General features: G+C 35.8%; 1 protein-coding gene across 2 annotated transcripts in view; it reads right to left on the bottom strand.

The window, feature by feature from the left end:
• The window catches only part of LOC145259157 (uncharacterized), an 83,688-nt gene extending 71,661 nt beyond the window's left edge, over positions 1–12,027 (bottom strand). Inside the window, exon 1 of one of the 2 annotated variants that reach the window (XM_080116890.1) lies at positions 11,904–12,027. The gene's annotated coding sequence lies outside the window, so the exon portion shown is untranslated. The remainder of the gene's footprint in view (positions 1–11,903) is intronic. The other variant, XM_080116937.1, reaches the window with a different exon arrangement.
• Between the last annotated feature and the right edge of the window lie 10,970 nt (positions 12,028–22,997).

The following is a 22,997-nucleotide window of genomic DNA, read 5'->3' as shown; positions in this document are numbered from 1 at the left end:
AAAAGAATACATGTTTTAAGAAATAATGTTAAACATTTTTTTTTACAATCAAGAATAATTTTACAACAAGTAATGAACAATTGTTTTATTAAGTTTTAATTCAAGGTTATATAAGAATCAAAGAATTAACTATTACATTTTTAGATATATCCTCTTTTTAGCTTAAATGAGTCAGGAAAAGCTTTATTTTCAGGTGTTTTACATATTAGTATTAGCATAAAAGAGCCTTGAGCCTTACAATCTATACAAAGGCAATCTCCAAAAGTTTATTCTTCAGACACTCCCATGCAGTCAAAGTGGTATGATCTGTTGTATTCGTCACAACATATCATTGGGGAAGAACCAGCGTTTCTAACAGAACAAGTAAGATAGAAATAAGTTTCCTCCTCTTCTTCAAATTCAATCTCGACATGATCTGCAGAAGAAACTTTCCTAATTTCTAAGGGCTACAAATGTTTTAGGGAATGGATTTATTCACAAACATCCCTTAATATACAGTTGGAACAGATACATTCATCCTTCCCATGAATGAGGCGAAGAACTATATCAAGACGCCAGAATGGCTTGGTCTGGTTTGGCGACTTCACCAAAATAATATCACTGACTGATATTTTCTCAGTAGAATGACTTATCATATTCCTTTCTTTTTATCTCAAGGAAAGAAGATAATTGTTTCACCAGATTTTATGGAATTTCTCAATAAGGTCTTCACTTAACTGAAGAATTTCCAACGATTTGATCCTACTTGGAGGATGAAGATGGTGATCATCAACCTCATGGTTTCTCAACAATAAAGGCAGGTTATAACAAGTTTGTAAAAAATGGTTTGGGGTCAAAATATCTAGACCTTTGTCAGAAGAAGCAATATAAGTGAGTCGACTGTCATTAACAGCTTTCTCAACATCCAAAATGTTTGTTAGAAAATCCAAATATTCTAATTTCTTCTTTGCAATTAACTTGTTAAAACACTGTTTAACTATCTGGATCATTCATTCCCACGCACCCCCGTGCCAAGCGGAATCAAAAGTAATAGTGACATGAGAAATAGAAGTCAATCTGAAGTGTTCCTTGAATTCATCGGAAACAAATACTTCTGATAATACTATTTCTGCCGCCAAGAAAGTTTTATCATCATCCAAATAAACATCCCTCTGCCTGTTCTACAAATACTTTAATGGTGAATGCTCTGACGAACTGCAAACACTTGTACCTCCTCGACGTAACTACCCCCGACAAACCCAACAAGCTACTAAGTCTCATCCCTTTACAGTAGAGATCCCTAGGTGCAAGAAAGCCTTTTACTCCAATAGTTTCTCCCCAGAACTGCAGGTCTTTGGAACTCCCTTCCGGGATTCTGCTTTCCCAACTGTACTGATATGCAGAAGTTCAAGTGTAATGTGAACAAACATCTTTCTACTCATCTCCCTTCATAATGCCCCTGCAAATTAAGTCCCTGATAGTAGCCCCCTGCTTCAAAGTGGCACTGTGCCTTGTTTGGGGTGAAAAAAAAAAACATGTGCAGGAACATGAAATAAATTTGTTAACCTGACAAATACCAGCAAAATCTATTGAGAATTCAAATCAGGCAGCAATTCCAAGTGCACTGCTTGGAGACTCATACAATTAAACAACAAAGTGTACATTTTTCTTTTCCATTAATGACGAGTAAAATCTACCCCAACTTGCAAGAAGGGACAAATAAAATTAACTGAGAAACTGTTGGTGCCTCAAAGGGTAAAAAATTTATCCTTTTACATACAAGACAAGGTTGGATTACAAACATTACAGATTATCTTCCTTGGGGAAACTAGAACCTTATTTTTTTTTTTTTTACATGGAGGTCACCACTTATCAAGGCTCGGAAACCATTCAGGGATAAGGGTTATTAACATCAACTTGGTCAAGGTCGAGTTTGTGCCCAAATGGCAACAACTCAGATGTGCTTCTTTAATTAGTTTCATTAAGCTTTCCCAACAAGACTGGGTGTTTCACTTGCTAAGGATGGATATCCAAACCCTTAACATAACCTGAAGATCAAATCAAACTTTCATCATCCAAGAATAAACTAAGACTATCAACTCTTGGTGGCACATTTTTTACTCACGTTTTATTTAAATATTGAAGCTCTTCCAAGAACTCTTCTCTTTGTATATTTTCCTGTAGTGACAATTTAGCCTTCTTGGGGACGTCTGTTGGTGCTTCAATTTGTTAATAAATTTCAAAACATTTTTAAAAACATTAATCAGCTTAGTTAATGATGAAAATTTAGATATCTTCAAAGGCTACTATCAGTAGAGGTATCATTTGTATACAAACGAGTTCATTCTTTTATTAGTAAGTAAATCTCCAAGATTGTTGAATGTAAGAACATATTTGTAAAAGACTGGCGTGTTAAATTCATTTCTCAACTTCTCCATCATTATTTTATGTTCTCAACATGGTTTTCTACAAATATATTGCCCTTAGATGATTTTCTGTTAAGGACCCAAGATAAAATAACCTGAACATCAGTAATGAGATACAGAGACTCAATGACAACTGGAGTCATTAATCTCAAAATATTGGGAAGTATCTTACAAGAATATAGTTAAAAGTTCCAGAGTGGGTAGGGATTTTTTTTATTAAGAAGAGCTGTGTTGACCTTTACAAAAATCAAAAAACATTCATTCTGCTTTTTAGCATACAGATAAAAGCTATAACCCCTTCAAGGTATCACAAAAACACAATAATTCAACAGGAATACTTTCCCCTTAAGGCCCTTTTAGGGCACTTCACCTCGCTCAATCGACTTGTCTCCAGCAAATAACCTCCAATCTGCATGGAGTTCCTCCAGAACTTTCTGATCCCAAGACAAGTTCATTTTTCATAGATTACTGATAAGAATTTTCCCCGAATAGTAACAGGGAAACACAAGGATAAAAAATCATAAATCTTGGAAAACTGCGCTAAAATACTGCGCTTAGTGTCAACATCAGGATCGACCATTGTGGGCACAAGCCTACTGAATCTTGTTGAGGGAAATAAACATATCCCAATACAGTTTTCAACATAGGAAGGGGAAAGGAAGCACTCCTATCCTCAATCATTCCCTCCTGCAAACTCATTATTGGAGTTACAAGATTGCATTTCAAATCCAACTTCTTTCATCCGATCACGAACAGAATGATAAATAGACCAGAGTGACTCAAAATCAGTACTGGCCTTGACCAGATTGTCAGTGTAAAAATTATTGGAAAGAACTGTAGATGCTTCATCATAAGTGTATTGTTCAACATGATATTTTTAGTATGAAACTCAAGATGAATGGACTGGCATTAATGCCAAAGATAATAGATTTATACCTGAAGGTATATAGATGATCACCATCCTTCAGAACAGCTGAGCATGCAGAGTACCCCTCCACAAGTGAAAAATTTACTTTCACCATGAATAATGTTTGTGCAAAATTTTTGAAAAATCTAAGGCGTAATTATTAAGAAAAGTGCGAACACACGAACAGATGAACAGACAAACAAACAAACGGGAGTGAGTTATTCCAAATTAAATCATTTAATCATACCCACCCCCGGATCCTTTGGATCACTCAAAATACGTAGTCATCCAATCATCTTGGCGGACGTCACTTTCTTTGTGATCTTTGCTGTGTTTCTTGTTCAGCTTTCTGTTGCCCATCATCTCTCTCATTCTTTGAATCTCTTCCAATCAACCTAATGTCAAGAAAGTGTCTTGGTACATCATCCACCCTGATATTGTTTTCAGACTGTATACCAGTAACCGTACCTTTTGTCCATTTTGTTGTGCACCGGGCCCCAGGCAGTTTAACCCAGCCCAGATATAGGGGTCATGTTGAACCAAAACACTGCTTCTGCAGGTGATATTCCCCCCCCCCCTCTTAGCAATGGCTTTTATAGTTCCATGGTTTTGTTCTACAATATCATTTCCACTCACCCAATTGGTTGCTCTATAATATTGCCTGACATTCCATCTAGCCAAAATCTTTCGAAAGATCTTTGAACGGAACACTGCTCCAGTGTCTATCAGCACCTCCTCGACTGCTGATCAAATTAATGTGGCAGTACAGCCAGTATTGATGAGGGGTCTCATTCGTATATCATCACTCCTAATGTTGGTAGTGATCCATTTTGCGCCATGGCTGACATAAGGGGGTAATCACCGATACATTAATTGCCCCATTTTTGTTTCCCTGTGGTGCCCTGGTTCGCCACATCCATGACACATTATCATATGTGGTGCATTACAATCCCTTAACATGTGAGGGTCCTTACAGTTATAGCACTCGCCACTAAACAGTTTCCTTATCCTGGGTCTTTCATAAACCTATCTAGGTTCTCTTTTCAGTTCTCATTTCAAAACTGCTGCCACTTCCGAGGTCCGTGTGGCTGTGAGCACCCTGGCAGCTGAAATCAGTTCACTAATCGGCAACTCTTCCACATTTGATAACTGCTGTAGTACCGCAACAGTATTAAATATATCTTGGCAAAATCATCCCACGAAGCAGCAACTTTATGGCAACCTACCTGCCATATCTAATACCATCAGAGAAAGATGCCTATGATTTGCTGGTCATTGTCTGAGGAGCAAGCATGAATTGGTGAGTGATGCATTGCTATGGACTCCACGACACAGATATGCAAGCAAAGGACGACCTAGATCCACGTACATCCAGCAAATAGCACACAACGCCAATTGTGAACCTGAAGATCTGAGGCAGCTGATGGAAGACAGGAAACTCTGAAGAGCAAGAGTCACATTGGTCCGGGCAAGGAGCCCATGATGATGATGATGATGATGATGTAGTACCGCAGAAATATTTTCCGAGAATCCATTCACAAAAGTGAGCCTCACAACCCGCTCTCATTCTGCTCCCTCAAATCCAGCTAATTCTTCCAACATTTGTATATTGTTGCATATACATCTACTGCCTCACGTGTCTACTGCATTCTCACTAGGTTTGCGTAGGCAGAAAAAATTCCTTCGGCCAACACAGTCTTCAGCATAGCCTCTATTTTCTTTACATCTCGTTGATCTTCCTCTATTAACTGGAGATACAGTGCTAAGACATCACCTTCTGAAAACAACGACAAAGCTTGCAATGTCATGAATCTTTTGCAGCTTTGCCACCAGCATCACTTTTGCCAACCAGGCCATTAGATCTTCTCCATTGAAAGTTTTTAGCATGTCACTGCTTACTTTGAGCATCTTCTCCATTACTGTGGTCCGCAAACAAGTAGTTGGTTGAAATAGCTTGCAGATTAAAGCAAACAAGTAGTTGGTTGAAATAGCTTGCAAGATTAAAGTGTTATACGTCTCCTACTCTTGGTCCTGATGTCAATAACATCAACTCCACCACTCATTACTCTGCTGTCAAAATTTCAACACCAACGTCCGACACTCTGCTGTCTAAACTCTCAACTTCAAAATGCGACTCACTACTAACAAGACTTGCTTCTTCAACGTCCAAATTTAAACTTCCCAGTCTCTTAAAACTTGGGCATTTTTATTCCTTACCAGAGCATCTCATTTGCATATCATGTGACAAACTCATAGCCATATAAAAAACAAACAAACGGGAGAGAACAGTGCCCATTATTTTTCTTTCTTCTTCATTCTTTCCAGCTGCCCCAGAACAGGTTTGTACTAATTTTTAATATTTTGTATTTGGGTAACATTTCAGACCACATATTCCAAGATCAAATAAGATCCTCTCAGCATGGTCATCGCACTGGCTCATTGTGACAACAGTCATGGAAATAAGCATCCAAGGGTGGCATGTGCATATTGTAAAAAGACACTGACACTTAGATTTGACTCAGAGCTGTTGGACGTATGATGAATTCGCATGCCAGTGGAAAGAAAGAAAGACAGATTTTCTATGAATGTTCAAACAGAAGAAGAGAAAGGATTGTCGTTTTTGCATGTGCCGAGAATCTTGCAAGCTGAAGAAAACCTTTTTTTTTTCCACAAACAGTTAACGGTATTTGGCGGTTCAAAGGAAAACTTTAACTTCAATATTTCAAACTATTTCAGCATTAATTGACACAGGAGGCTGATCAAGGATGCTGATGTTAACCAGGGACCAAAACTATCATGTAGTTGCAGCCGTGAGTCCATCCAATGGTATGTCTGCTCTTCCTACCAGGAATAGCCCTCACACTGGAGTAAACTGTTACAGATGCAGCCGCAAGAGTCACAAAGTGAAAGATTGCTTAAGACATGGAACTCATTGCTACTAATGCGGCAAGGTTAGACACTGGGCCCAGAATTGTTCCGGAAATGAACAAGAGGATGAGGCATCAGCCTACTCCTCCACCAGGATGTAAATGTGGTGCTCCTGGAGATTGTCATCTACATTGATGGAATGCGGTGTTTTGCATTAATTGAAACAGGATGCTCGCATACAATAATAGATACGAATCAATGTTGATCCTGGAAGACAGTGAAAGTAGACATCCTGACTATTGGAGGTTCATCCCGCGTGTGCTGCAGAAGAGGAGTAGTCATTACTTCAACAAACGACATTGACTATGTTAGGATCGATGCTCTAATGGTGTGTGGTAATCCATTGGGATTTGATCTGTAGTTAGAGATCGATGCTATAAAAGCATTGGGAGGCATCACTGTTGGATCTACAGATGCAGTCTGGATTGACATCGAGAAAGTCTCCATGTGTACAACTATCTCCATCAGTGAATCAAACTTTACTGCTAAACATGTTGGACGCCATTATCATGTAATCTAAAATATGCAATCCGAGTTATGTCCCGTTTCGCGATCTACTCGAAAACATCTACGAAAAATGCAATATACGAAAATTCATCGAGTATAAAGTTATTTACAGTTAAAAGTAATTTTTATCAAAAATTTGAGAAACAAGCATGGATTGTGGCATGAAAATGGGCAGATAACCGTCCACCTGAAAGACTGTAATGGAGTGCCAGAATATCAAGTGGCTGCGGAATTTCGACAAGATTATGATCAAGAACTTTGGCATAGATGGACAAAGGTTTGCTTGTGCCATACCCGGAAGAAAGAGTCAGACTTTCACAAAGATTAATTCCAGTTGATGGTTGTGATGCAGCAGAATAAGGCAAAAGTGCGACCAGAAATAGACTACAGCAAACTCAACAATCGTGTAGATGCATTCAAAGCAAATGCAGATATTTGTGCTGTTAAGATGCACAAGTGGTGCCAAAAAGGGGCGAACACGTCACTGCTTGACCTACCGAAAGAATATCTCCAAGTACAAGTTCACAAAACAGTGGCCATACCAGACAGTAGAGGTCAATGGAAATAGATACTGTCTGACACGTTTGAGGTTTGGCTTGAATGTGGCTCCTCTCATTATGAAGGCTATTGTTAGCAGGGTGCTAGCACAGGAGGATGCTGTGGACTGATATCTTTGCTGATGAAGACGTACCCGTATCTTGAGTTCGAGAACATTAAGCTTGATTCGGGCTATAATGCAAAGACCTGGAACGGCTTGGGGACGGCACACGAATGCTAGGACTGAGTCTTAAGAGAGCACGGTGTCTTGAGTTGGAAATAAAAGAACACAATCCCAGAAATTCCCAATATCATGACATGACGGACTGTATTTTCCTTATGTGGAAAGCTTGTAGGGCACCTCTCAGTATGTGCATGGCTGCGTGTTGCATACGGAGTAATAAAGAGAAGGCCTGTTCAATCATAATAGCTAGAATGACAAAGTAACAGACTCCCTACTCCGGCATATGATGTGCGAGACGGTGGATGCAGTAAAGCGAAATGGGGACCGGTGCAAGGACAGCCTGAAACTAAAGTATGGGTCGATCCCAACGCGCTAGCAACCAAAGTGGCATTGGATAAAGATGGAACTGTGGTGGAGGATGTTTGTTGGCTGCACAGCATATTAATCTGACTGAATTGGATGCTCCAGTCGCAGACCAAAGTGTCGCACATAAAGACTGACTCTGCATGTGTGCATAACTGGGTATCAGAACTCTCAGCGGGAAAGTGCAATTTCACACCAAGGCTGCCAGATGCTCATTAGAAAACAACAAAATACCCTAAAAAAATTGGTGAAGGAATATGGGCTCTCAATAGACGTGACATTGGTTGCGTCAATTCACAACATGGCTTATCAATTCACACGCATACCGCAATGATGGTTCAATGCCATGAAGAAGGATGTAGGACCCAAGCCAATGATTGGTGCAGTGCATGTCTCTGAGCTGGACATGGTGCAGATTATGGCCATTTACAGAAATAGGGGACATCCAGGAGTGTGACATTTATTTTACATAAACACAGGTCTATGACCAATGGGCGACTATTGGACGCGATAAGTAAACATATACATTCTAAGAAATGGAGGTTATCTTTATGATTACTGTTTCCACTTTACTTCTGGTTGCTTCTTCATTTTGAAATGTTTTTTGGGGTATGTTTTGTTTATTAAATTGTTAGGTGAAAGCCCCCTTCCCCCCATGTTCAAAAAGAAGTAACAGATTGATTTTTTAAAATGTTTTTTCAAGCAAAAACATTATTGTCATGTCGAAAATAGTGATATATCCAAAAATTACGAAAATTCATTGAGTAGAAAGTTATTTATAGTTTAAAGTAATTTTTATAGAAAATTTGGGAAAATTGCATTTTTTGTAGATGTTTTTGAGTAGATCGTGAAACGGGACATAACTCAGATTGCATATTTTAGATTACATTGTAATGGCGTACATGTTAGCCAATAGAGAAAGATTTGTTTTTTACTAAAAATACAATAGCTTAATAACAGTTGTTCTACTCGATGCATTTTCATAATTTTTGGGTATATTACCATTTTTCACATGACAATACATTAAGTAATATTGTTTTTGCTTAAAAGGACATACTTAAAAAATCGATCCGTCGTCTCTACTTATATAAGTACCAAGGACTTTTCTAAATAATAAAGTTAAGATTAAAAATAAAAAAAACGTTAAATTGACGAATTCTGTAGGCTTTCGGGTATGCTCAAAACGAATGTCGGGTTTGTATTACTATACACAGATTCGAAAAAGTTGTCAAACAAACAAATATATGACAAATAAATGTTATCAAAGGCAAGATAAGTTACTTTTCTACCAAACTGGATATATTTTTTGTGTTTTTATTCAATGTAACATGTTTATTCAGCTCGAAAAGCATACAGTGTTTACCGATGTATTGGAAAATTCAAAATGGCGCCCGACTCTCTCTTTAACACGGTAAGTTTGGGAAAAGGTGTTATAAATATTAAACTAGACAAAATACTGTTACAAATTCGCTCAATATATGTTACTGTGACATAGGTTAACATATATTGTGTTTTTTTTAATAGTATTTTATCTAGTTTATTAAGACAGTCCTATTTGGGGGGTCAGGACATAATTCAGCATCATAATTATTAATAAGCAAATGAGATTGATATCCTGTTTGAAGAAAATGATCCGGATTTAAAATACTAAAGTCTTTGTTGGCAGAAACAATATAAGTGAGGGGTGTGTCATTTATTGCCTTTTGCACATCAGAAAGTGCAGTCAGAAATTCAAAATAATCCAACTTTCTTCTGCCCAACAGTTTCCTCAAATATTCTTTGACTGTTTTAATAAGTCTCTTCTAGGCTCCCCCTGCCAAGCAGAGTAAAGGGGAATTGTTCAATGGACAATGTGTATGGATTTAAATTGTTCCTTCAACTCGTCCGATTCGAGCATGTTCAATAGCAATATTCCGGACGCAACAAAAGATTTTGCGTTATCGGAATATACATGCGTAGGGATACCAAATAAGTTGGTAAACCTTACAAAGGCCAGCATAAACGAACGGGTGCTCATGTCCAGCAATAATTCTAAGTGAATTGCACGCAAACTCATGCATGTAAAGAGTAATATGTACATTTTAACTTCTCCTCCTCTAACCTTAATAGAAAATTGACCGGTGAAATCCACACTGACTTGTTTGAATGGGCGGACAAAGTTCACCCTATGAGCAGGTAATATCGACCCTGCAGGTGCCTTACAAGGCAGAGCATTTATTTTTTTTACATACGGTGCAAGTACGCAGAAAGGCTTTTATGGCTTGTCTCCCCTAAGGGATCCAAACACCAGACAGTCTCAACTTACTGAGGGTTGAATTAACCCCCATGTGGCAACAGTTAAGATGAGCTTGTTTAATTGCCAGTTTTGATAAATAATGATATTTTCCTAACAAAAGGGGAAACTTAACCTCAAAGGGCAGAATATCAGAATTCTGTATCGTACCTCTGGTTCTAATTAACCCATCTTTATCAACGAATAACCCTAAGGCAGTTACCCTAGGGGGAGGCACTTTCCCGGATTGTTGTTTCAAGTAACCTAATTCCAGAGGGAAAGCCTCCATTTGCAAATTAGCAAATAGCAATAATTTGGCCCTATTAAAATTGTCAGCACTACGGTGGCACCTTTTCCAAGATGCTGATTGCTTTAGATAAGCTGGAATACCTTGTAATATTCAACGGGAAGGTATTTTCAGAAGGACGAGTCTCCTGAGAGTACAAACATGATACAATTTTTTTATTAGTTCCGTTTAGACAAGCTAAGGGTGAGATTGGCCAATCGATGCCATCTCTATTAAACCATTCTGGGCCATAGATCCAGAAATTTAATAACTGGGAAAATTTAGAAGTATTGTTAGATCTGCCGGATTTTTGAGGATCCACGAGAGGGCAACTTGGGAATCAGACACCAGGAAAAAATTATGAATATTAAGGGGGCCCCAAAGCACCCAAAACTTGAGGGGCTACCTTAAGAGCCAAATATATGGCCAATAGTTCCAATGTGGAAGTGACTTTCCCTTAGTTGGGGCCACTCTAGCCTTTGCGAACAACAGAGAACAATTCACTCACTGTTTGTTTCGCATATAGGGTGAATCCGTACACGTTTTTCGATGCGTCACAAAAACAGATAAATTCGATAGGCGGGCAAACAAAATGGCGTTGGTTATGGAATTTCTTACAAGGAAGGGGCAACCGGAAAGAAGTGGAAACAATCGTAATAATAACGGAAATACCCAAAAGTTTTTCAGTTAAATATTCTACATTATTAGGACCAAATTTCGGACATCGTAATACTGAATTTCACATGAAAACAACGCATTCCTCGTGTTTTTAAGATGATTATATCCAAAAATGACGAAAATCGAATAGGTAGAAAATTATTTATTAACGAAAATAAAAATAAAATTTGATGAAAACGATCGTAAGACACAGGAAAATTCAAAAAGGGAGATAATTTTCCGTTTGGATTTAAACAAGATGGCGGCAATTTTTCATCTGCTAATACGATTAAAGTTGTTTTAAAATAATTTAGTGATATTCAGGTAATTTCAACTGCATAATTTGGAAGCTACCATTGTAATATATTAGAATTGAGAAAAAAAAATCAGCCGAAATCATTGGTTTTTTTTGTTTTTTTTTTTACCTTGAAACTCCATTTATCGACTACAAAATTTCGTCCTAATAGTGTAGAAGCGCCTTAATTTCTTATTGTTTTAACACAAATACGTTAAATACATTTCAACTAATTTCCTAAAACAACTGATGTCAGTAATAGTAATAATTACCAACAAAAGACTATAATCACCAAAGAAAATCAGTAATGTCTTCACGAGGCTTCTTTCGTTTACAAAAAAAAAAAAAAAAAAAAAAAAAAAAAAAGTCAATTTCTTTTTTTTTTTTTTTTTTTGGAGAAGTCGCGTGTCACTGCGAAATGGCAAATTGTCTACAGGAATCGACACAATTTCATATTTTTTTATAATCGAAAATGCAACTTTACTTGATTTTAGAAACAATTTATAAATAGAACACTCTTAAAAAGTTTTTTTTTTTAATAAAATACTAAGAAGAAACATACCATTCTCAGGGAAGCAGCTTTCTGAAGGGGTAATTTTATTTCAAAAACAACGTAAAACTTTTTAACTAAGTTTACATAAGTCGACATTTCTGAGAGTAGAACCAAGGGAAATAACTGACTATCAACTCTTAGATTCCACACACGAGCCATGTGATTATATAAGGATTTAAAGATGGTAACCAATCATTGCAATTACAAGCACGCAAACGTATACCCCTCCCCAATGCGCGCGCATATATATATATATATATATATATATATATATATATATATATATATATATATATATATATATATATATATATATATATATATAAGAAACGCGGAATATTCAGTGTAGCTGTAGCTTAATCGCCATATATATATATATATATATATATATATATATATATATATATATATATATATATATATATATATAGCGATTAAGCTACACTGAATATTCCGCGTTTCATCCACTCTAGGATTCTTCAGGCTTATGTATGTGTGTGTGTATATATATATATATATATATGTGTGTGTATATATATATATACACATACATGTATGTGTATATATATACATACATACATGTATGTGTATATATATGTATATATGCACACACATGTATATATATATATATATATATATATACATGTATGTGTGTACATATATATACATGTATGTGTATATATATATATATATATATATATATATATATATATATATATATATATACACACATGTATGGGTATATATATACATGTGTATATATATATATAAATATATATATATATACATGCATGTATGTATATATATAAATATATATATACATGTATGTATATATATATATATAAATATATATATGTATATATATATATAAATATATATATACATGTATGTATATATATAAATATATATATATATGTATATGTATATATATAAATATATATATATATGTATATATATAAATATATATATATATATATATATATATATTAAATTTATTTATACAAACATTAATGGCTACATATGTGCATACATGTTTCTGTAATCACCCGCGTTGGGGGATTACGTCTTCAGGCCAAGAATTACCGTTGAGAACTGATATTTCAAACAAAAACATTTTCTTATTTCGTTAACAAAGTTAGAATGTAACCTGAGTGGGAGTTATAGGGGGGGGGACAAGTGAGGTTTTTGAAGATAATAAACATCTTCTTTTTTTATTTCCCTTTCTTTTTTATCTATCTCATCTTTTGGTTTTTATGGCATAAGGTACTTGAGAATGTAGTATTTTTGTCTTGCAGTCCTTAAATTAAAAACACTTCTTATGGTCACTGAGTACTGACCGGTGTTTTTTAATCTACACCCATCCAACCACACACGCACACATACGATATTCAAATCAACCCATATATATATATATATATATATATATATATATATATATATATATATATATATATATACATATATATATATATATATATATATATATATACATATACATATATATATATATATATATACATGCACATACATACATATATATATAGATATACACATATACATACACACATACATTTACACATACACACATACATTTACACATACACACATACACATACACACAACATATACATATATATACATACATATACATACACACGTACACACATCTATATATATAATCACATATACATATATACACGCATATACACATATATATACACACATACATATACACACACACGCTTACGCGCACCAGCATACACACAATACATACACACATTCAGACCATCCGCAGGCGCAGACAACATCCCCATCCCTTCGTGTCTCCTAATCTCCACAGACGTATACGAGACACATACACATATAGGTACACACACAGACCCACGCACACACCCACACACACACACACGAGCAGGGACACATAGAAACTCGCTCACTCACAACGCAGGAAAAACACAGCAATACATGCACAAATGTAAAAAACTTTTTCAATAATAATAAGGCGCCTTTTTACTTCAGTAGTGTGGTAACCCCTTTATATATGAAACAGCTTGCCACTACAGTCCACACGGGTGTACATATCCATATATAACATACATACATATACACTCAGACACCCATACATTCTTGTAATATACTTTGCTACAACTATCATATACGAGACAGCCTATTTTAATTGTTCAGAAATATATATGCATATATATATACATATATACATACATACGTATATACATCTACATCCATATACATACACATACATACACATACACACACATATATACATACACAAACATACACGCATACATAAATACACTTATACATACATATTTACACAAAATGCAGACATATATATATATGTACACTGCCACCAAATGATTAAATCTAAAATAGAAATAGACATGAACTCATTTACTACATAATTCTCTTTTCCTATCAAACTCCACACGCATAGTTATATTACCCGCCCCCACCCGCTTGTTACCTTTTCCTAAGTTGTACTTTTTTTTACTACGTAAAAATTTATAGTGAATTCAGCTTGAAGTTCATAGGCCTATCCTCATATTAAGCAAGCACTGTTTTGATGGTTACGCAGATATACATAAGATGTATAATGATAAAATAATAATATACAATAACAATAAATACCTGTATGAAACTATATTTGAACCAAACGAGTAATAGATTGTTTGGGTGAACCTCGAAATAAGTACGCATGTGGATATTTTGGGGTGTGTGCATGTATGGATATATGATCTTTATATACCTGGGTAGGAAAATTAATAATTAAAAAAAAAAAAAATAATAATAATAATAACAAACCAACCCCGGACAAGAACAACCATACCATAAATAAAAATACTAATAACGAACAAGATAAATGCAACTGTAGACACCGCACACTTTGCCCAGTTCAAAATAAATGTCTAAAAAAAGGCATAGTTTATCAGGCAACAATATTTGCGAAAGAAAACCCGAATAACAAGAAATATTATGTAGGCATGACTTCCTTAGATTTCAAAACCCGATACTATGACCACAAAAGTACATTCAACAATAAAAAACACTGTATAAAAACAACACTAGCGAATAAATACTGGGAACTCAAAGAAAGCGGACATTCGCCGGTAGTCGAATGGAAAATAATAAGACAAGCTACCACGTTTAGGCATTTAGACGACCCATGTAAATTATGCCTTCATGAAAAATTTGCTGTTCTGTACTTTAAAGAACCCCAAAATCTATTAAACTGTAGAAGAGAAATAGCAAATAACTGTGTTCACAAAATAAAACTTACTCTAGGATAGCGATCAAAATAGCTTTAAAACTAACAAAAACAATAGAAAATAAACAATTAAATAAATTAAATAAACATGAATATACATAAACGATCGCACATATATGTATGTATATATATATGTATATATATGTGCATATATGTGTGTATACATATGTATATTTATATATTAAAAAAAAAAAAGGAAAAGGTTTGCTTTAAACCACTAACCTAGTTCTAAAACAGATCCTTTGTTCGATAAAATGCATGTCCATTAGCTGATAGGAAGGGGCGCGGTGGATACTAGAAAGCTGATTGGCTAACTAAAATCCTCAACAGAAGAGGACCATATAAAAACGAGAAACAACCACAGAATTCACGCATAAGCCTGACGAATCCTAGAGTGGATGAAACGCCGAATATTCAGTGTAGCTTAATCGCCATATATATTTTATAAATTACTATATATATATATATATATATATATATATATATATATATATATATATATATATATGTATGTATGTATATATGTATGTATGTATATATATATATACATATATTGTCAGGTCATGTCATATGCTACTGGTACCATGTAACCCAGTACTACCTGCCTCATGGTTGGGTCACAGGTAACTAAACTGGTTCCACCACCAGACTTGTTTGGTGAGGAGGGTGGCTAGTCTCCCTGAAGGTTTAAAAACAAGACCTTCTAAAGGGGGGCAATGAACCCTTTTTCGGGGTCAACAGCCAACTAGCACCGTGTATATTTGTGTGTATGTTTTTTTTTGTTGGGTATGGAGGGCTCCTGTAAGCCGTGGTAAAGTCAACCTTTCTAGGAGATGCAATTCTCTGATTTAAAAAACCATAAAGTGGGAGACCAGTACCCGAATTAAGCTTCTCTGCAGTTTAACTTGTTGCTGGCTATCTTGCTCTTACTTGTTGCTGGATCTCAACATTTTTAACAGAGAGAGAGACTTAGCTGTCATACAAAGCTAAGACTCTGTAACATGAACTGTGTATAGATACTCCCCCAGGCATTTGTCTATAAAAATGGTCCTGTGGCGATGGAAAAGTTGTGATGCACGGAGGGTTGAAATGCTGGAAGCATGTAATAATTGATCTCAATGACCTTCTTCAGTATCATGCCTGCTTGAGCGTGTGAATTCACCAGTAGGACTAAAAAAAGATAAAAATAAGTAATTTTTGGGCTCATAGACATTAAGTGTCTGAGGGAGTGGTATACGTCTGACAAGACGTTGCAATCATCATGTATATATATATATATATATATATATATACACACACAGAGTTCAGAATGAAATTATCCAACAATTAGCTGGTATGGAAACTTGTGATTATAAGATTTACAAGATATTACTGGCAGTAATATTCTATAAGTATTATCCCACCTAAATAAGAATTGCTCAATAAAATCTTCTGATCTGAAACCCAAACATTTCACGTCATAAATTTTTAAATTCATTGAATGACTAAAAGTTATATATATATATATATATATATATATATATATATATATATATATATATATATATATATATATATATATATATATATATATATATATATATATGAGCTGTGAAACAGCAAAACAGTACTGTATGTGGATGACTATATATATAATTACAAACAAGCCAAACGGCGTTGCCCGGTGGTAAAATACACTTAAATATTTTGTGTTTTTTATTATTATTATTATTATTATTATTATTATTATTATTATTAGGAAAGTTTTTGCAATGTTTGGTATATTCCACATTCCCACCTTCGAAGTAGTGTAGCGAGGCTGTATCAAAAGAGGAAAGACGGTAGGAAAGGATTGAAAAGTGTAAAAGATTGTGTTAGAACTGAGGAGATGTCTTTGAAGGAGCATGTGGTTAGAAGTAAGGAGTGGATGTTTAAGGTTGTGGCCAATGAAGTGGAGGTATGTGAGATCAAGGCTGATTATGTGAAACGTATGGATAGAGAAAGGGCAGAGGAACTGGCTAGGAAGAAAATGCATGGAAGGTTCTTCCAGGATATAGCAGAAGTGGCTGATGAAAGATCATGGCAATGGCTTAGAGCTGGGTATCTCGCTAAGAGTGCTGAATCTTTTGTTTATGCAGCACAAGAGCAGGCATTATGAACATGATTGTTAAAAAAAGTGGTTCTAGGAGAGGAAGTTGCTGCAGAATGGCGGATTTGTGGTAAGACCTCAGAGTCAATTGCACACCTTGCAGCAGTGTGTAGTGGTTTAGCCAAGAGAGAGTACCATAAAAGATACGATCGCATGGGACTCCGGATATATTGGGAGGTTTGTAAGAAGGTTGGGGTGAAGTGTGCTGGAAAGTGGTTTGATGAGGTGCCTGATGAAGTGAGAACAATTGAGGATGGAAATGTAGAGGTATGGTGGGACAAAAATGTCATAACGACCAAGCAATTGGCAAAAAACTGGCAGATTGTAGACTTCTCAGTACCCTGGGACAGGAATGTGAGAGAGAAAGAGAACGAGAAGTGGAGCAATTATGCTGCGTTGGCCTTGGAGATAAGGCGTATACACGGGGTTAAAACACAAATAATCGCAATTGTAGTAGGTACGCTTGGAGTAGTATCAAGTCATCTGAAAGGACAATTGAAAAAATTACGAATCCCCGATATTTTAGGCAGCCTTCAGACTTCTGCTATTGTAGGTACCACCAACATCCTTAGGAAAACCCTTGATCTTTAAAGCTCCTGGTTTGGAACCGGGATTGAATCCCATCCCTTTCTAGGGAGACGTTGATAAACGAAGAAAAAAAAATAATAATCATTATCAAATCTTTATCGATTATTATATTGTAGCCAATATATAGTAGTAATTTCGAAAAAAAAAGAAAAAAAAAGAACGACTTTGGTATGATTGCTAGACTATAATCCAGAATGTATAATTCTCCTGTGTTACTTCTTAGTCTCTGAGCCATGCCCAAACACATAAAAATAGTAAAAAAAAAAAAAAAAAAGAAGAACGTTTTTAACCTATGATTGTAGATTTGTGCATGCAAATAGATTTAGTCGACTACTCCTGCCAAGGTCAACTGTTTTATTTTCAATTTTGACTTCTTAGCAGTAATTTTTGTCAACTAAAAACCAAATCGAAAGGGTGCAGCAGATCCAAATACACTACAATTTCAATTCTGTAGGCCAAATACACAGAGAGGAGTTTAGTCAAGGTTATGGATGGGGAGCTGCTCAGATACTACCTACTTCTGGGGATGGACTTAATTACACAGCTGGGTGGAATCACTGGACGGCACCGGCAAGATAGAGTTCTCCCGATGTGAGAAACACGTTTGCGCTGCGATTACCCTTGATAAACCTGACTTTAATATGGGGTACAACAGGGACACCCATGCGTAGACGGTGTCTTGGGAGTGGTCAGGCGATTAGCCACCGATGTTGTGGAACCAACTGTCAGAGTACCTTCCTCCAACGTAGCTCAGGGGGCAGTATGAAGAAGAACTGCAGATGTTGATCAACAATAGCTGGCTGATTCCATACCCGGAGGATGAGCTCGGACACTCACAAGGTCTGATTCCCCTGATGTCCGTCTTACAAGAGAGTAAACAGAAGGTCTTACCCATTATGGACTACTGTGAGCTTAATGAACACATCAACCTATACATGGCAAAGGCTGATGTTTGTGCCCTCAAATTAAGGAAGTGGTGGCAGCAGGGGTTGGACGTGGCAATTTTGCAAGGAACGTGAGCATCTGCGAAACAGGGCAAAAGTGCTTGGCCTACGTGTGACCGGTAGAGAGGAGGGACTCTGCTGGAGGATAAGTGGTGACGTTCCAGAGGTCCTGTACAACATAACTGGTAGGCCATTTCCCTGTATGTGGTTAGCTCAGGGTGGCAGTTGCAGCCATAAAACAATGTGCAACATCCATATCATCGGGATGGGATGATGAAGTGCACAATGCCACCCTATGGAGTATGCTGATGAAGACTGTAGCCAGGGTGACTTGTGATGACCCTGTGTGAGGGAATGGTGTGTGAATGAGAACAAGTTCACGATCTGGGTGGACATTAGTTCATTAGTCCTTGGAGTTGCCCTTGCGGTTGATGATTTCATTATCAAAGATGCTTGCTGGCTTCGCCCAGGGAATGATTCTAGGCACATAAACCTGGCTGAACTTGATGCCACATTGAAAGGAGTTAACCTGGTACTTCAGTGGCAAGCCAGAGTACTACATATTATCATGGACTCTATATGCACTCATTGGTGGATAACCGATGCATTGTCTGGAAGAGCTCACCACCCTGGTAAAGATCATCAAAGAGTACGACCTGACCGTAGACATAGCGTTCATTGAGTCTGTGATCAACAGAGCAGATGCGCTGACATGAGTATCTCAACGGTGGCTGCTGGCTGATATCCGGAGAGGTTCTGAGACTCTGCAACAACTGAATGCAGCCGTCACATGTAATGTGGATGCAGATTGTATCATAGAAATTTATCAGCAGTGCGGGCATTCTGGGATCAAGCGGACTCTATATTTTGCCAAAATGATTGATCCAGAAGTAGGAAGGACAGATGTTAGGAGAACAATGAAAAGTTGTGAGACATGCCAATCAATCAACCCAGCTCTGATACAGTGGAAGAGGGGGCAGTTGGGAGTGAGTGACAGGTGGCAGAAGGTGGGTATGGATATCACACATTACGGTGGCAATCACTTCCTCACCCTCATCGATTGTGGATCTACGCATTTTGCGGTTTGGAGACCATTCGGACGCCAGGACTCCTACATTATTTGCCAGCTGTCATCTGTGTTTTTTGAAAGAGGCACACCCGAAGAGGTGCTGACGGACACACCAGCCCCATCAAGGACTGAGTCAGATGTCAGTAGCATCCCAGTAGCAGGTTGGGACGAAAAGAGATCCAAGATGGCGTCAGTGAGGTTTTAACACACACGGTCTTGGACAACCTTGCAAAATCACACTACACACATGCAAATGAGGTGTGTAGGGCTCCATAAAACAGGTTGCTTTGAGGAGTTGGGGAGGATTTTTTTGGACACATTGCTTTGCGTTGTAGCAGCAGACATTTTGAAACATGTTGGCATGTTGAGGCGTGCAAAAGACAGAGAAAGAAATGTATTACTTGGGATACACCTCTTACAGAGGTTTTAACCGTTTGGACTTTAACACATTTGAGGGTTTTTTTTTCCTAACTGAAACAAACTAACTTTAAATGAATTAAAAAAAAAAATTTCTTACTTGACGCGTCTATCATTTTCAGCCTTTTTTTTTTTTCAAGTGAGCCTGTCTATTTTCTATTTTTTTAGAGGAATGTGATAAATATACGTTTTGTTCTTCTATATATTTTTTGTATTATTTACTTATCCCCCCCCCCTATTTATATGACTGTTTGACTGTTACTCACGGAATATTTAAAGTTGGAAACAAAATCAACTACTTTTATTTCCTTTTAAATAAACTGAACTTAAATTTCTGGGTTCTTTGATTATTTGTTCCATTTAACTGTTGTTTTACAACATTTTTCCTTTGCTTTTTTCCCCATTTTTTAAATATTTGTTACACAATAAAATGAATTTTGATAATTGACTTATTGACTTAATTTAAAGATCTTTTAAATAGAACATAATTGTGGATTATTTTTTTTTGTTAAAATGCATTTAGTAAGTCTTCTCTTGCATCATTTTTCATAATTTAAAAAAGTTATCCCAATTTAGACATGAAGTGTAGGTATGTAATAATGTTTTCACTTGATATACATTGGTTTAAAAGACCACCCATCTACACAAGCATAAAAAAATGATGTACTCATCACGGAACAAAAATGTCATATTCCAAAAATCATATGAATTGATTAAGCAATTTTTTTAACTAAGAAAATATAATTTTATGAGGAAATAGGAACTGTTTTTCACTCTGCCATATTAAAATTCATCACTAGTTATCTTCCCTCTTAACAATCTCTCCAGAAATAGAGATCAAAATAAGTCTTATAATTACTACAATTTGCTATTAATCGCTATATACATATATCGATATCTATAATATATATATATATATATATATATATATATATATATATATATATATATATATATATATATATATATACAAATTAATGACAAAAAGTCTATTCCAAATTCCAAAATATTGTTTATTTTACTATTTATTTCCTTCAGCATGTTAAAATGTGTAATTTTTGACAGCACCTGTTTTGTAGCACAGAAACAATCATATAATTGTAATGTCAATATTTGAATATTTTCCATCCTAACTCATCAGAAGAATAAGAACTCATTAACTTTAATAATAAATAAGAAAGAATATGGGCATGATTACATAAATCTGCAAAAATCAAAAGAGTAGTTGCAATTGTAATGCAGTCGCACTTAACCAACCTGTTAATACAATGTGGTCATATTGTTATAAATAGCACTAAAAATATCTAATAACAATATGACCTCATTATATTAATACATTGGTAAAGTGTGAATGACTCTGCATAAAAATCAAAGATGGCATAAATATAATAAAACTAAAATCAGAAGTGAATTTGAGAAGTTTTATCATTGCACAAGTAGGAAGGTCCTGCCTATAAAATCATCTGTAGGTTCTTTTATAAGAGAGGGGTGCGTTTGAAATGAATGTTTCCTTATAGAGCATATTTGAACCATGATACTTGACTTTTCTACGTTTAACTTTTATTCAAGTGATTATGTAAAAATAATTCCATAAAATCAATAGTTGGTTCTTTAATAAGACAAAGGTGTGTTTGAAATGAATGTTTCTGTTTAGAACACAATTGAACCATGGTACTTGTCTTAGGCATTTTAAACTTTAAGTGAAGCCATTATTTAGAGATAAATTTATAAAAATCAACAGTAGATTCTCTGCAGTGCAATATAGATTACAATGTAATCGATGACAATTAAAGTATAGGAGGGTGGAACATTTGTTGATCCTCATTCAATCCCGGACAATGTCGAGTCTTCTTGCTAGTACTGAATAAATCTGAAACACCAATAATCCCTAATCCTTTGTTTTATTCAACTTATTTAAAGCCTCATGCATAACTTCATTAAAAGACTCATATTTCTCAATGTTATCTATAGGTGAGAAAGAAACACATACATGAAATTGTAATTACAAGCAGCAATAACAGCAGGAGGGAAGTGATGATTGCTCAGTGTTTAACAATACCCACTGACAACCTAGGTGTGCCAAGTTCAAATCCAGTTCGTTCCACAGAAACACTCTCAGTTAAGGATGTTGCCAACCTTCACATAGTCCCTTCCTTAAGTACCTGATGTCTTTCTAGAAATGATTCTTAATAGAAAGATTTTGAATTGAAAACATGTTTAATTTCAGAAGAATTTCTGATGGGGAGCTAATCTGTATAAGTCTTGGAGATGAAAAAGAATTTTCAGTGCGTAGCTGATCTGTATAAGTCACGAACTTTAAAATTTTGCCGGCAAAGAGCAAAGATATTTCCTGTGTGTGCACAAAAAATTATGTTTAGAAATTCTAAAAGAGCCAATATTTTTATTGAGCAATTCTTGTTTCCTGACTTTGTGTCACATCATGCTAAGGTGCACAGCATATAAATATCTACTCTCATTATATAAAAAATATTACAACAGAAGATATCAAGGAAATGAATGCCAACAAAATCATCATAGCAACAACAACAGCAGCAACACTGGAAGATCTGCTTGACTTCTAAGCTGGACACTGATTGGAGCAAACATTTAACTTCGATTCTCAGTTACCCTATCAGAAACAATCTCTCATGTGAAAAGAGATAGGTCTGGAGTT

Source organism: Euprymna scolopes, chromosome 3 (assembly GCF_053919585.1).
Source record: "Euprymna scolopes isolate OS-2025 chromosome 3, ASM5391958v1, whole genome shotgun sequence".
NCBI lineage: Eukaryota > Metazoa > Mollusca > Cephalopoda > Sepiida > Sepiolidae > Euprymna > Euprymna scolopes.
The sequence above is the reverse complement of the archived record's forward strand: the minus strand, read 5'-3'. Positions and strand labels throughout refer to the sequence as shown.